General features: G+C 39.6%; 1 protein-coding gene across 3 annotated transcripts in view; it reads right to left on the reverse strand.

Annotated features, from left to right (window-relative positions):
• Nucleotides 1–15,991, reverse strand: part of rad18 (RAD18 E3 ubiquitin protein ligase) — a 109,624-nt gene that overhangs the window by 38,181 nt on the left and 55,452 nt on the right. The window lies entirely within an intron of this gene.

Genomic DNA, 15,991 nt, shown 5'->3' on the forward strand with positions numbered 1-15,991 from the left:
GCAGCTTGAATCGGATTGTTGGTTCAATCATGTCAAAGTACCCTTGAAAGAGAATACAAAACCTTAAATTGCTTCCAAAATAGCTTCAGGAACTAGCCTGTTGCAAGTTTCAAATATAATGCTTACTCTGGATCGACACTGTTATCTTCAAAGTTTGCAGAGCTGTTTCTTACATTGCATTTTGTTGACAGTAATTAATAAATACAAGGGTTCGAAAAGAAGCTGCCAGCGCACGTGAGCATTCATTTCTGTCTGCACACACCGTGTGCTGGCAGCGTGACTCATCCACAACCTCCTGTGATAAATCAAGAGGTTATCACAGCAGTGTAGCTATTAATAGAAAACCACCTCCTGTGAGTCACATTCATTTTTCAACCATTTTCTTTCTCTCCTTCGAACAGGTTGTCCATATCAACATGATTGTTGACAAGAAAATGTCTTTCAGGGGTGCATTCGATGTTTGTCATTTGCCCAAAAGGTAAAACTGCTTGAGTCAGTTATGTGAGAAAATGGGTGGCGTGAGGAAGCGCTCATGAAACAGGGTTTTGAATCCCTCAGGTCCGGACACCTAGGAAAAATGCATATATTATGCAATCATATTAAAAGGTTTAATATATATGTACAGGGTATAAATGTAATATAAATACATTATAAGAATACATATTTCCCTCTCTTTAAATTTAATTTAGTCGATGTAAAACATTTTCATATAATGTATAATTTACTTTGTATGTTTTAATTATTAAATAAATTAACCTTGTTTTGCACAATGTATGTATCTGTTTAACCACAGTATTATCAATACTGAAGTACAACCATCCGAAGATTACAAACAAGCAAATTCCAAAGTTTTTCTTTGAAAAATCTAGAAGGAAATCAATCATTAAGTTAGGTATGACTATGTAACATTGAGTTTCGACTATCAGGCTGTGTTCACACTTACTGTAGTTCTGAACTCTGGCCAAATAAAAAAAGAAGATTGAGATTTGGGATGGCCCCTTTCCCATTGAACCAATGGGAATCAATAACGGTAATAAATAGTACTAATTTTCATTTATTTTTGTGGGTGTTCATGAGGTACTAAATGTTAATTTGTTTATTAATACAATTGGAAAACATATTTAGCATTTAGTAGTGAGCTGATAATGATAACTATTATTTTCTAACACTTCTGAGTCTTATTTGCAAGAATGCATTCATTTCAGTTTGTCCTTATTGGGTTACCGTAGTCAGGAAGTAGTCTTTCGCATTGATTTGAGTTAGGTACACATTTCCAGAAACATAGGGACCGGCCTGCTCCATTCACTATTATTCCAATTTTGAGAACCATCATCCTCTGAAGTGGACAAGAAAATAGCGCTGGTATGCAAAGTGACCAGTGTAGCAGACGGTGCTTTAATGTTTGTCTTTTCAACTAAACTTAGGGGCTGATATGGTGTCATTTCTGGATGTGGCCTCCGAAGTGCCATTTGAATAGCCATGGTTTATACTGTAAACTTTGTATTATTACACACCAGTTGATTTTAATGTGCATCTCAGTTGTAGTCCATAGCGTTACTACTCGTATGGATTCTTCATTTATCATTTCAAGCAACGTTTGTAAGTTTTACAGAATAACTAAAAATTGTTTACTTACCAAACCGTCCCATGTGTGATGTCTGTAGAAGTGTTTTTATGCATATTTGTACGTGCTATGGTAATGTAATTAGGCTGGCGTCATTAGCATTAGGTTTTATGCTAACACATTTACGAATGTCTTTGATAGTATTATTAACTTACAATGGCGTTTTTTTGTGTATTGTTTCAGTTTCGTAAATTCACCTTAACGTCACCCTGGACTTATTGCGGCTGTTTGGTTGACTGTAGAGCTAGCTTCCTTTTTGTTTGATAACCCGTTGTACTGCAGTGTGACATGCACCGTTTGGAAACAATTAAGGTATGGAAATAAACATTTACAAAATTATTCTGTGTAAATTACAAATTTCACAAAGTATCTGTCTGCGGCTTATAGTTCGGTGCGGCTAATAGATGGAAAAATATTTTTTTATTCTAAAATGTTGTGGGTGCAGCTCTATAGTCCGGAAAAAAATGTAACATCCAATGCATTCGGTCTCCCCTAGGGGGGGGGGGGGGTTACCCACATATGCGGTCCTCTCCAAGGTTTCTCATAGTCATTCACATCGACGTCCCACTGGGGTGAGTTTTTCCTTGCCCTTATGTGGGCTCTGTACCGAGGATGTCGTTGTGGCTTGTGCAGCCCTTTGAGACACTTGTGATTTAGGGCTATATAAATAAACATTGATTGATTGATTGATTGATAATATGGCATATCCAATTTGAATTAGCATGGTGTTAGCGCATTTTGAAAAGTGGTTGAGCCTTACATTCGAGCGCTTTCTATCAGGTAAGCTTGCTTGGTTTGCATAGAAAATGTCAACAATATCTATATTCAGTAGGGGTGTAACAGTATGTGTATTTGTATTGAACCGTTTCGGTACGGGGGTTCCGGTTCGGTTCGGAGGTGTACCGAACGAGTTTCCACGCGAACATATGAAGTAGCCGCCTAAGCTAAAGTCTTAACAAGCTGCTCTGCTTTCTGCCTCTGTCTCTCAGTACACAGCACCCAGCATTGTCCCACCCACACAACCATCTGATTGGCGGTAACAGCCAATCAGCAGTGCATATTCAGAGCGCATGGATTCAGTGCTTCTGCGGTGGGGTTAGCAGATAGGTGTTTAGCAGGTGAGCATCAGGCAGTGGACTCTCCCCAAATTAAAATAAACACCTCCCAGTCAACTACACTGCTCAAAAAAATTAAAGGAACACTTTGAAAACACATCAGATTTCAATGGTGAAAAAAAAAATGTCGGATATCTATACTGATATGGACAGTTTAATGTCTCAGGAAGAAGGATGCCACATCTTTTGATGGAAATAAAAGTTTTCAGCCTACAGAGGGCTCAGTATATAGACACCCCAAAAATCAAAGTGAAAAAATGAGGTGGCAGGCTCGTCTATTTTGCCTAAATTCAATTTCTGCAACTCAAAATTCTTTTCAATATCTTGTGTGGCCCCCACGTGCTTGTATGCATGCTTGACAACGTCGCGGCATGCTCCTAATGAGACGACAGATGGTGTCTTGTGGGATGTCCTCCCAGATCTGTCTAAGGGCATCAGTGAGCTCCTGTAAAGTCTGAGGAGCAGCCTGGCGGCGTCTGATGGACCGAAACATTATTTCCCAGAGGTGTTTTATCGGGTTTAGATCAGGTGATCGTGAAAGCCATTCAATTGTGTCAATTCCTTCATCCTCCAGATACTGTCTGCATACTCTTGCCACATGAGGCCGGGCATTGTCGTGGACCAGGAGGAACCCAGGCCCTACTGCACCAGTGTAGGGTCTGACCATGGGTGCAAGGATTTCATCCCGATACCTAATGGCAGTCAGACTGCCGTTCTCTAGCCTGTAGAGGTCTGTTCGTCCCTCCATGGAAATGCCTCCCCAAACCATCACTGACCCACCACCGAACGGGTCATGCTGAATGATGTTGCAAGCAGCATAGCGCTCTCCTTGGCTTGATTTGATTCTCCAGACCCTTTCACGTCTATCACAGGTGCTCAGGGTAAACCTGCTCTCATCTGTGAAAAGCACAGGGCGCCAGTGGCGGACTTGCCAATTCTGGTGTTCTATGGCAAATGCCAATCGAGCTCCACGGTTCTGTGCAGTGAGCACAGGGCACACTACAGGACGTCGTGGCCTGAGGCCACCCTCGTGAAGTCTGTTTCTGACTGTTTTGGCAGAGACATTCACACCAGTAGCTTGCTGGAGGTCATTCTGTAGGGCTCCGGCAGTGCTCAACCTGTTCCTCCTTGCACAAAGCAGCAGATATCGGTCCTGCTGATGGGATGAGGACCGCCTACGGCCGTGTCCAGCTCTCCTAGAGTAACTGCCTGTCTCCTGAAATCCCCTCCATGCTCTGAAGATTGTACTGGGAGACACATCAAATCTTCTTGCAACAGCACGCATGGATGTGCCATCCTGGAGGAGTATGGCAATCTGCGCAACTTCAGGAGGGTTAAGAAATCGCCTCATGCTCCCAGTCGTGATAATGACTAGCTAAAGCCAACACTTGTGGAATAACAGTTAAAAAAGATCAAGAGGGAGGAACTTCAAATGGCCTCCACCTGCAAAACCAGTCCTGTTTTGGGGGCCATCTCGTTGTTGCCCCTCTAGTGCACCTGTTGTTAATTCCATCAACACCAATGCAGCTGAAACTGATTAACAACCCCCTCTGCCACGTACCTGACCAAAACCTTATCAGAAAAGTGCAATTGAATGCATGCCATACCCTGATAAAAAACTGTTCCTTTAATTTTTTTGAGCAGTGCCAAAATATGCCAAAATATACTTCACTTCAGTGTACTAGTAACATCACTATGAGCCCGTTGACGTTCTAGAAACAAACTGCAGCTCATCTCGCTCGTTGTCCTGGCTTGAGGTGAAGAATAATTAACTTTTAGCGTAACGTTAGCTCATTTTGCGGTGTGTGTGTTAGCTCATTGTGCGGTGTGTGTGTGCGTGCGTGTGTGTTAGCTCATTGTGCGGTGTGTGTGTGTGTGTGCGTGTGTGTGTGTGTGATAAAAATCAACTACATGCTTCCCAAATGCTGTAATAAATTAAGCATGATGAGTTGACTTGAAACTGTCTAATGTTGCACTTTTTATATGTATATAATTTTATTTAATCTGAGAAAAAACTTGAGGCAGTTTAATGTTGATTAACGTGGGCAGAATTATTATAGTGTTCCCAATGTTAAAAGGATAAAGCCATTGTTTACAAATTTGGTAAATAACCAAAACATGTATATTTTGTTGTTTTCTTACTGTACCGAAAATGAACCGAACCGTGACCTCTAAACCGAGGTATGTACCGAACCAAAATTTTTGTGTACCGTTACACCCCTAATATTCAGTACGCTACAAATATGCCTGTTTGCCCGCCAAGTGCATGAGCCAGTACCCAGTCTGCAATGGGACATGCTACGTGCAAAAGGTATCGAATTATGGCACTGTTTAATTTCATGTGAATTGGTACTTTGCAGTACCAACTGAATTTGGTACTCATTCCTACCAGCGATATGTGCAAACTTTGATGTGGTTGGTTTAGCATTCACACTGGTGTTTTTGTCACTGGACCAAAAACTGCCTAATATAACCTCTTGAGAAGCAGCGTCTTCTGTAGTGGACATTTGTTTTTGGTGCATTTTTTTTTAGACAGATAGCCCTGTTATACAAAACAAATGTTCCCTGCAGAAGATGCTGGTTTTCAGAAAGATATGCATAAAGTAAGAAACAACAAGGTTGAGCAGCAGTGTCTTATGGGTCGTGAATCAAATGTTCCAAACCAAAATGCTGTCTGTGTCGAATATATTGGTTTTATATTGTGCACTTTGACAAAGTTTCCAAGTTTCTAAAATGTAATTTTTAATAGTGCAGTTGTCACACAGAGTGAGACAGCAAAGCAACAATACAACACGTTGTCTTTTATATATTTGGAATTTCTTCATGCTCTGCGCTATCACTAACCATCAGTGTTGGGTTAGTTACTGAAAAGTAGTAACTAGTTACAGTTACTAGTTACTTCATTTCAAAAGTAACTCAGTTACTAACTCAGTTACTTACACCAAAAAGTAATGCGTTACTGTGAAAAGTAACTATTTAGTTACTTCTTTTTTTCTTCTTTTTTTTTTTTAAAGCTCCCATTAATGCCCTTTTAGCCTTCATTTCAGTACTGTTATTGCACTGGAGAATAATACAATCTGTTGATCAACTTGACATGCATTTGCATCACTGAACTCTGCTAAGCAATGTGGTCTACATACAACACACAAAGATAAAGATGTTACAAAGGCCAATTTGTTTCTGGCCAGAACAAATTGACAAAACTATTTTAAATAGCTGCAACATAACGTACATAAGTAACAAACAGCATAATAACAGCATAGATGTAAACCAAGAAAGGCACACACTACATACACAAAACCTAACCAGGCATTTTCTTCCTCAAGTAATTCTGATACAAAATCATGTCTGAAGCCCAGAACACTCTACACATTTCCCCAGTTTTAGTTTAGAGATAAGGAAAGATTGGCCTGGCCCACTAGGATCCCTCTTTATGTTTGTGAACTTTATAGTCTATACATTTAGAGTGATGTGATAATCAAACACTCTAGAAGTCTAGAATGAAAGAGTATATAAGAGAATTGACAGCAACGTTCCCTCTCAGGAGCGCACCTGTGCAATTGCGCACTGTTCAAGCGTCCTCTGCGCACGGCAAATCTATGCCACGCACACAAAATCAAATAAAAAAATAACCGCATAACAATTTTTGACACGACACGGACACGACAGAGAAAACCGTTTTCGTCATCATTGTTCAAATATTGTAACGTCTGTCGAGACGCTTTGAGGACATGAATTCCATCCATCACTTTACTGAGCAAAACTCTTTATTGTCGGCCATAAACATCACCAAAACAGTAGTAAAAAAATGATATCTAGCAAAAGTGGTCATTTTCTGCAGTACAAACCAGACCAAAAGCAACTTTGTTATATCAACAGCAGCCACTCGCTCTTTCTCACGTGGGCCAACACTTGCACATATGGCACTTAGCCAGTGATGCGTTTACAGCCACACAAAAAGTCGGACAACTCCAACACCACACATAAAGTGTCATTCCAGGTCGTTACACTATGATTTACCAATCAAATGTGTGCTTATTCTAGTGTCATTTATTAGGAATCTTAATTTATAAATATTAATCATTAAATGCTGTTAGTATATTAAATAAATACTAATAAAAATATATTTTTTACAAACAGGAAGTTGCAGGAATGTACACATGATCCCCTGCTTACATCTCATTGTGCAACATGTGAATGTTTTAATGGGAACTAAATGCAATGTCTGAAAGGGGTACAAATTATTTCCAAAGCAGGACCTCCACCCAGACAAACAATACAAGTACACAGTTCATGAAAAACAATATATTTTGCTATTGTCATTGTAAGTGGGCCTAAACACTTATATTAGAAATGGAAATGACTGCTGTCATTTGATTATAATAATAAGAGAATGTTGTCTGTCTATCTGTGTTGGCCCTGTGATGAGGTGGGGACTTGTCCAGGGTGTACCCTGCCTTCCGCCCGAATGCAGCTGAGATAGGCTCCAGCGACCCCGAAAGGGACAAGCGGTAGAAAATGGATGGATGGATGGATGGAGATTGAACTTGTTATTTAGTCAGGTTTGGGACAGGTGTGCTGCTGGTGTAGCCACAGTGTGCACGTCTAAAGTTGCTCACATGGGCTCCACTCAATGCTCAGGGAGCTTTTGCGTTTGCTCACACACATGAACAATTAGAGGGAACATTGATTGACAGAGTGTGTGTACCTTCAGCGGTGAATGATGAGCAGAGGCAGACTTAATCCTTAAGTGGTGGAGGTGAAGTGGCATCAGAGTCTCTGTCTCTCTTTACTAGCTTCGTCGAAGCATGTTGCTATGTAGCTTGTTTCAGCAGATTTGAATTGCTGTTTTGGGCAGTAGATGGCATCTTTGATCCAAAGCACAATTTACATTTAACTAAAATATTCTTTTCTTTGTGCTCGACAAAAGAAAAGTAGTGAAAATATCTCCATGTTAGCAAACTCGACTTCTGACTCCGCCATGATCAGACACGCCCCCCCTCCCCTCCCTCCCCACACTCACACACCCACACAGAGCGCATGTCTCTCTTCTCCGGCTTGTGACACAAGAAGAATCAGAACGATGACACAGCAGCGCTCTGATAAAACACACTTTATACCACATAAAAAGTAACGTAAAATAACGCAGTAACGCATCATGTAGTAATGGTAACTGAGTTACTGAATATAAAAAATAACGCGTTAGATTACTAGTTACCGCCGAAACTAACGGCGTTACAGTAACGCGTTACTTTGTAACGCGTTAGTCCCAACACTGCTAACCTTCGCATTTGCGCTCAAGTGAACTAAACTGCAATGAACTAAACCGCAGTGCTGAGCTTTTTAAACTTTTCTGATTTAATACTACCTGTTTGGGATGGCTGATACGGCCTAATACCTTTGTTTTGTTGTATATTGGACCCTCCTGTGAGAACGACATATGGAACAATATTTTATGTGGCATAGAAATTATAACAGAACCATTTCAAAATGGGTTAAAAAGGCTACTAATTTGATATGCAGTAACATATTTCCAGTTGTATTCTCTCAAAACTATTATTAATCTACTTGTTAACTTACTGTTAACATCTGGTTACTTTCTTTTGTAACATGTTTCTGTCAACACTTCCGTTAAAATGTAATAAACACTTATTCTTCTGTGGTTTGGATACTTTACATTAGTTTTGGGCGATACTACTGTACAAATTTTCCAATGCCATGTCGTTAAAGGGGCAGTATTAATCATACCAATGCCAATACTTCGATATTTCAAGATCATTGAATGATTACATTTTTTGATCACAATTATAAATCAGACAAAAACATACAGCGGAGATGTAACAGTAGCAAATAAATATTCCTCTGGTGTTTGCCCTTACAGAAGCTTATGTGTCTACGGACTTATTTCCTGTTTTAACAAAAAGAAAAAAATAAGATTTGTTTTCTATTGTGAAAAATATTGATCTAAACACTGTGGTATCAAACTGATAGTATACTACTTGGCATCATTAGTATTGATATTTGTATCAATCCGCCCACCTTTGTTTATATTCAAAAGCTCTAGCTTGTGGTTAGTATATTCTCCTACTGTGTGTAGTGTAGCATGTTTAGCTAATTCCTTGTCCTTCAGTGATTATGACAGTTGTAAGTAAACATAGTTTATACACCGCCATGGATGCAAGGATTACAAACTGAGAAGTGGCTTTGACTGTAGAGGAACGTTAGCCGCTAGCAAGAATGCTGCATTGAGTTAAGTACGCGTTTGTTCGCTTGTTATTGTCAAATTTGCGGGACACAGCTAGAATTTATCATCAACATACATTATAACAATATAAACGTAGTATTAAAAGCTCTATTGTCGACTAAATTTTATATCATTTATATTGTATGTCGTCTATATTGGGCAATCCTACCACCAGTCTGCAAAATTGTGAATATTAAATTTTACCTATCGTTCACAATCATTATGAAAGACATGACGAATTGATTTTTTTAAATGCATTCTAAATATTAAATCAATTCAATCAAAAGTCTGCTTACAATGGAGCTTTGGGAGCCATTCAATTTTGCCTATAGAGCCCTTAAAAAACATCCAAACACCTCCATTAAGGTTTTATATTTGCAAATCCTTTTCAACCCATATTCAATTGAATGCACCACAAAGACAAGATATTTGATGTTCAAACTCATAAACTTTTTTTTTTTTTTGCAAATAATAATTAACTTAGAATTTCATGGCTGCAACACGTGCCAAAGTAGTTGGGAAAGGGCATGTTCACCACTGTTACATCATCTTTTCTTTTAAAGGGGAACATTATCACAATTTCAGAAGGGTTAAAACCAATAAAAAAATCAGTTCCCAGTGGCTTATTTTATTTTTCGAAGTTTTTTTCAAAATTTTACCCATCCCTAAAAAAAGCTTCAAAGTGCCTGATTTTAACCATCGTTATATACACCCGTCCATTTTCCTGTGACGTCACACAGTGATGCCAATACAAACAAACATGGCGGAAAGAACATCAAGGTATAGCGACATTAGCTCGGATTCAGACTCAGATTTCAGCGGCTTAAGCGATTCAACAGATTACGCATGTATTGAAACGGATGGTTGTAGTGTGGAGGCAGGTAGCGGAAACAAAATTGAAGAAGAAACTGAAGCTATTGAGCCAGATCGGTTTGAACCGTATGCAAGCGAAACCGACGAAAACGACATGACAGCCAGCGACACGGGAGAAAGCGAGGACGAATTCGGCGATCGCCTTCTAACCAACGATTGGCATGTGTTTGTTTGGCATTAAAGGAAACTAACAACTATGAACTAGGTTTACAGCATATGAAATACATTTGGCAACAACATGCACTTTGAGAGTGCAGACAGCCCATTTCAGGCGCGCTAAGAACATATATTTTTCCACGATTTCAGCACTCAGGTTAACCATACCTAAATAGACACAAAATACTGCATTACACAAGACTACCCGAATGTACTCGAATGATTGAAAAAAATAAATGTTTTTAAGCTAAATTATTGGTAAACACAGTTTATGTATAATAATTTACGTAAAATCGAGAGTAATGAATAAAGTTTTCATCAATTAATATATTCTGTAGACATACCCTCATCCGCTCTCTTTTCCTGAAAGCTGATCTGTCCAGTTTTGTAGTTCATGTCAGCATCTGCTTTGAGTGTCGCAGGATATCCACACATTCTTGCCATCTCTGTCGTAGCATAGCTTTCGTCGGTAAAGTGTGCGGAACAAACTGACCATTTCATCGGCTTTCCCCACAGCCTTGTATTTTGAACAAATTCCGTCCAATTTCTTGCCACTTTCGCATCTTTGGGCCCATGGTGCAACTTGAATCCATCCCTGTTCATGTTGTTACACCCTCCGACAACACACCGACGAAAGTGAGAAAATGGCGGATTGCTTCCCGATGACGTTGTGACGTCATCGCTCCGAGAGCGAATAATAGAAAGGCGTTTAATTCGCCAAAATTCACCCATTTAGAGTTCGGAAATCGGTTGAAAAAATATATGCTCTTTTTTCTGCAACATCAAGGTATATATTGACGCTTACATAGGTCTGGTGATAATGTTCCCCTTTAACAACAGTCAATGAACGATTGGGAACTGAGGAAACTAATTGTTGAAGCTTTGGAAAGTGGAAGTCTTTCCCATTCTTGTTTTATGTAGAGCTTCAGTCGTTCAGCAGTCCGGGGTCTCCGCTGTCGTATTTTACGCTTCATAATGCGCCACACATTTTCGATGAGAGACAGGTCTGGACTGCAGGCGGGGCCAGGAAGGTACCTGCACTCTTTTTTTTACGAAGCCAGGCTGTTGTAACACGTGCTGAATGTGGCTTGGCATTGTCTTGCTGAAATAAGCAGGGGCGTCCATGAAAAAGACGACGCTTGGATGGCAGCATATGTTCCAAAACCTGTATGTACCTTTCAGCAATAATGGTGCCTTTACAGATGTGTAAGTTACCCATGCCTTGGGCACTAATGCACCCCCATACCATCACAGATGCTGGCTTTTGAACTTTGCGTCGATAACAGTCTGGATGGTTCGCTTCCCCTTTGGTCCGGATGACATGTCGAATATTTCCAAAAACAAATTGAAATGTGGACTCGTCAGACCACAGAACACTTTTCCACTTTGCATGAGTCCATCTTAGATGATCTCGGGCCCAGAGAAGCCGGCGCCGTTTCTGGATGTTGTTGATAAATGGCTTTCGCTTTGCATAGTAGAGCTTTAACTTGCACTTACAGATGAAGCGACGAACTGTATTTAGTGACAGTGGTTGCCCATGTGGTGATATCCTTTAGAGATTGATGTCGGTTTTTGATACAGTGCCGTCTGAAGGATCGAAGGTCATGGTCATTCAATGTTGGTTTCCGGCCATGCCGCTTACGTGGAGTGAGTTCTCCAGAATTCTCTGAACCTTTTGATGATATTATGGACCGTAGATGTTGAAATCCCAAAATTTCTTGCAATTGCACTTTGAGAAACGTTGTTCTTAAACGGTTTGACTATTTGCTCACGCAGTTGTGGACAAAGGGGTGTAACCTCGCCCCATCCTTTCTTGTGAAAGACTTGAGCATTTTTTGGTAAGCTGTTTTTATACCCAATCATGGCACCCACCTGTTCCCAATTTGCCTGCACACCTGTGGGATGTTCCAAATAAGTGTTTGATGACAATTCCTCAACTTTCAGTATTTATTGCCACCTTTCCCAACTTCTTTGTCACGTGTTGCTGGCATCAAATTCTAAAGTTAATGATTATTTGCAAAAAAAAAAAAGTTTTATCAGTTTGAACATCAAATATGTTGTCTTTGTAGCATATTCAACTGAATATGGGTTGAAAATGATTTGCAAATCATTGTATTCCGTTTATATTTACATCTAACCCAATTTCCCAACTCATATGGAAACAGGGTTTGTACATGATGTAAGTATATATGTAATGTAGTAACAGGCACCTGTATAATAACATTTCATATTTACGTATTTTGTTATCAGTTTAAGCATACGCGGCACATTAATTTCGGAAAAGCATCACGACATTTGCTTTTTTTTTTCTTCATCACTGATTTCTTGCTCACTGCTGACTTCATGAGAGCCAACAGGCCTAATAAAACAACATCACTTACTGTGCAAGGTCTGCTGTCATTAGGATGCCGACTGCTCGAATGTTCAAATAATCCCATTTAGATGAAAAATGTCTCAAAATCCTTGTGAAGAAACGGGTTGGGGGGTACGGGGGAACAAGCGCTTTTCATGTCGTTCTCGCCAGTTCCAGTTCTCTTGTGTATTTTGTCCAATGCATTGTTAAGCAGCAATTACTCAACCTTGACAACAAAAACATCCCATAGCTTCTGTGACACATGAGCACTCAAACCAGATTCTGGTCTGCACTTTCCTTCTTACTGAATGAACCTGCTGCCTTCAAGCTGGACATAATAAATGTACTGTTCTGAAAGCTGATGGCGTGCTTCTTAGAAAAAATGCCTTCATTGGCTGTTGAAGACAAAAGCGGGTCTGATTATAAGACCTGAGACATTTGATTTATTAAAAGTTTCAGAGCCATTCGTTTTCTGCGTGTCACTAATAGGTACTGTAACCCAAACTCCAATATTAAAGTATGGGTTGCTCAGACTGACAATTCTACATACTTGTTCCTTGTTAGAATATGTATTAAGCTCCTTATGAGATTAAATGTAAATCTCTCGAGTGAAAATTTTGATAGCTTTGCTCTTTGATAAGACGATAACAACATGTGAATTAATATGCTTGGTTCGTTTCTTTGTCTCGCAGGTGATGACATAAAAAGTGTTTTTTCACAGAACCTGAAGAGAAGCAGTGCCAATGCACACACGAGGCATGAATTCATACTTCGCTTTTTATTTTGATCGAGGACAGCCCGCTGACCTGTTTCATCGTCTGCTCATATTGAATTGAAGACATGCTGGCCCCATGTGATTCACTGCGGCGCACAATGGTGTCTCATATCTAGCAGTTTTTGTTGGATATAAAACAAACTACGTAAGGATGGCATGGACGAAAAAAGTGCTACAAACAAGTAAACATTGCACAATCCCAAAAAATAAAGTTAGCGTTTCTTTTTCATCCATTTCTTACATTGTGGTCGTATTTTGCATTTATACATTTTAATAGAACAAAGTTGCAGTCATGAAATCAAATGGTCAAATTGACTTTTGTGCTTCAAATGCCTGTTTGTCGTTTCTACAAGGTTTTTTTAAATCAATCCAAAGTGTGAGATTTGTTCGTCATGCAAAAAAACATCTTTAAATGCTACAAAATAAGGCGTGTGGCGATTTCGAGTAAATATATTAGGCATGTCAATTGGACCCAGCTGCTCCCTACGATATTAATTATATGAGCAATTAGTGAACATTGTAAAGTAATTTAGCCCGGGTGAGGAGTCAGTTAACTAGAACTAACCAGCACCGAGCTGGAAAATTCCTGCACACATAGCATTTCTCGTAGTTTAATTACATAACCCACATAATATTTTTTCTTCTACTGAGGTGGCTAAATATGCAGCGGTAAATCTATCGCTGCGACAAATAATCTCAAAATGTTATTCATAATTGTGTTGGAAATTGTTTAAGGCGCACTACGCGAAATACACGTCAGTACTACGGATACCATTAACAAAAATCCCTCAACTACCACTACCTATATTATGGGCTTTTTAAACATTAGGTTATTGTCTCCAAAAGCGTTATTAGTTAATGAGGTCATTAGAAACAACAATCTTAACGTCATTGGTCTCAGTGAGACTTGGCTAAAACCAGAATATTTTTTTCCGCCTAATGAGGCATCTCCTCCTAACTATACGAGAGCACATATTGGTCGTCCCCTTAAAAGGGGTGAAGGGTTCGCACTAATCTTCGATCAAAACCTTAACCTTAGCCCTAACCTAAGTAATACATGTAAATCATTTGACATGCTTACTATGAGATCTATTACACAAAGGGTGTCAAACTCAAATACAGAGTGGGACAAAATTTAAAACTGAACAAAGCCGCAGGCCAAGGTTGAACAAATTAACCTTTTAATAGGGACCCAAACAAGTTTTGCATTGAATATTGAACAAGCAAGGCGTATATAACTTTATAGTGACATGCAAAATCGAGTTTAAAATAATAATAATTAAAAAATATCAATGACATATCAAATACAATTTAAATAAAAATGTAATGCCTCTTTTCTATTTTCTGCCTTCTGAGGTAAATATCAACATTAACTTTTTCCACAGACTAATAAATTAGAAAGTAAAATAACAATGAATAAACTAACCATTCTGGACTTTAAACTGCTCAGTTTGCAACACACTGATCTAATCGGATGTGCCCAAGCCAGATACCTGCCATCTTTTCTTGGATGCTAGTTCATTAATGTCGGGGCTCAGGCTTTGAGCTGAGGCATCTTTCATTATCGAACAAAGTTGTTCATCAGCCATTATATCTCGTAATCCACCCGGACCACAGTCTTGGGGGCGTGCTTTAAAGGCACTCCGTTTATCGTCCTCCACGAGCTGTCGTCACGTCTGCTTTTCATCAATTCTAACAACGTGCCGGCCAGATCACAAAATATGTGCGACTTCAGCAAGCACACACACGTAAATGCAATGCATACTTGGCCAACAGCGATACAGGTTACACTGACGGAGCCTGTATAAATAACTTTTAACACTGTTAAAAATATGCGCCACACTGTGAATCCACACCAAACAAGAATGACAAACATTTCGGGAGAACATTCGCACCGTAACACAACACAACAAACAAATACCCAGAATCCCATGCAGCCCTAACTCTTCCGGGCTGCAATATACACCCCCGCTACCACCAAACACCCTCCCAAACCCCCCTCCAGATTCTCTGAACCCTTTGATGATATTACGGACCGTAGATGGTGAAATCCCTAAATTCCTTGCAATAGCTGGTTGAGAAAGGTTTTTCTTAAACTGTTCAACAATTTGCTCACGCATTTGTTGACAAAGTGGTGACCCTCGCCCCATCTTTGTTTGTGAATGACTGAGCATTTCATGGAATCTACTTGTATACCCAATCATGGCACCCACCTGTTCCCAATTTGCCTGTTCACCTGTGGGATGTTCCAAATAAGTGTTTGATGAGCATTCCTCAACTTTATCAGTATTTATTGCCACCTTTCCCAACTTCTTTGTCACGTGTTGCTGGCATCAAATTCTAAAGTTAATGATTATTTGCAAAAAAAAAATGTTTATCAGTTTGAACATCAAATATGTTGTCTTTGTAGCATATTCAACTGAATATGGGTTGAAAATGATTTGCAAATCATTGTATTCCGTTTATATTTACATCTAACACAATTTCCCAACTCATACTTGCGTATAAATAACTTAACGGTCGAGCTCCATCCTATCTTGCTGATTGTGTTGTAACATGTCCCTGGCCAGAAATCTGTGTTCTATGAACTTCGGCTTAATAGTGAATTCCAGAGCCCAAAAAAATTCTGGGGGCTCTAGAGCGTTTTTTATTTGAGCTCCAGTACTCTGGAATGCCCTACCGATAACAGTTAGAGATGCTACCTCAGTAGAAGCATTTAAGTCCCATCTTAAAACTCATTTATACACCCTAGCCTTTAAATAGACCCCTATATAAGACCAGTTGATATGCCGTCTCCTGCGTGGTGAGGTTATCAGGTGGCCACGAATCAGTTTCCACGGAGAAGGCGACC

This window comes from Nerophis lumbriciformis, linkage group LG38 (assembly GCF_033978685.3).
Source record: "Nerophis lumbriciformis linkage group LG38, RoL_Nlum_v2.1, whole genome shotgun sequence".
Lineage (NCBI taxonomy): Eukaryota > Metazoa > Chordata > Actinopteri > Syngnathiformes > Syngnathidae > Nerophis > Nerophis lumbriciformis.